Genomic DNA, 1,322 nt, shown 5'->3' with positions numbered 1-1,322 from the left:
GACACTATCAATAAATTGAACTTTAAGTGCAGAAAGTTGTTTTGAATTTATGTGGTGTTGGAAGAATCATCTTTTTTTAATGTGTGTGTGTTTTCCGAGTCCGACAGTTCTTTTTCCAAACGTTCAAACACCCCATAACATGAACTCAAGTTTATGGTTTTCCCTGAAAAACAAATCATTGGTGCAATTAACACTAAAACTTCAACTAAAATCAGTTTTGAAGTAAACCTGTGTTTTATATTAGTTCTAAGCAGAATTAAAGCATGTTTTCAACCAGATTTTTTTTTTTTTTCTTTCTTTCTTTTATAAAGAAAATACTCTAAATACGCATCTGGCCCTTCCGTCAAATTTTATAGCCTTTTTTGGACCTCAAGTCAAAAAGTTTCCTGCTCTAAACTCATCTGTCAGGACCAGAGCTACACTCCAAAGCCTTCATGGTCGACCATCTCTGAACGTAGTGCTGAAATAGTTACCTCTTTGTTTTAGTCTGAGGTCCACTTTTCCTGGACAGCAAGGAATTCTGGGAAAAGATCAGAGTACAGCCACCATCAGGCTCCGTTTCACAGCTTCATTTCCACTTCACACCCTGTAAGAGTTCGTTTTTAAACACAGTTTAAATTCTCACCCCAAACTTCTTTTATTTTGAAAGGGTTCCCGGTGGTCTTTTAATTTATGATTACGTCGGTTTTAGCCAAAACCAAAAACCTGTGAGGGTTTCTATAACAGTTTCTGTAGAGCGGCTGGAGTTAATGAGCAATTTGCCTCCAAGTTGTGGGCGGTGCCGTTTGTGTGGAATAAGCCTGTGCAGATTTCCCATCATCCCTTTATGCTCTCTCCCTTTAGCATACAGCCCCTCACACACCTAACCTAACATTAGAAGTGAAACAAAAATGCAGAGCAAGACTGGAGTTAAGCAGCCATACAGTTTAGATCATGAATCCAGGTCAGACGAGGAAAACAAAGACGCTCCTGGATCTATTGGTCTATAAGTGGATGAATCAGAATGGAGCAGGGCAGGAAGTTTGTAGTTCGCTGGTTGAATATTCTGCATGTCATTTATAAACTATTTTCAAATGGTTTATATTTGTCTGCTCCTGATTTACAACAATGCAAATAAAATGTGTTTGAGTTTAATTTTCTTACATCCCCATTATGACGTTTTTTTTTAGTCCACTATTGTGAACATTGTGTTTTCAGTGTTTATTAAAGAAAATAAGCTTTAAAAAATGCATTTCTTTTTTCAAATCGTGAATCAGAAACAGCTTAAAGAAACATTTGTGACTGAAATACACTGGGTAAAGCCACAAGCTCAATGAAAAGGA

The 1,322-nt window shown here is 37.0% G+C and overlaps 1 long non-coding RNA gene across 1 annotated transcript in view; it reads right to left on the bottom strand.

Annotated features, from left to right (window-relative positions):
- Nucleotides 1–278: 278 nt before the first annotated feature.
- LOC118599843 overlaps nt 279–1,322 on the bottom strand; it is a 2,257-nt gene continuing 1,213 nt past the window's right edge. The window contains exon 2 of the long non-coding RNA XR_004949352.1: nt 279–520. This is a non-coding gene — a long non-coding RNA (uncharacterized LOC118599843). The remainder of the gene's footprint in view (nt 521–1,322) is intronic.

Source organism: Oryzias melastigma, linkage group LG16, assembly GCF_002922805.2.
Source record: "Oryzias melastigma strain HK-1 linkage group LG16, ASM292280v2, whole genome shotgun sequence".
In the NCBI taxonomy this organism is placed as follows: domain Eukaryota; kingdom Metazoa; phylum Chordata; class Actinopteri; order Beloniformes; family Adrianichthyidae; genus Oryzias; species Oryzias melastigma.
Note: the sequence above shows the minus strand (reverse complement) of the source record. Positions and strands in the feature narration are given on the sequence as shown.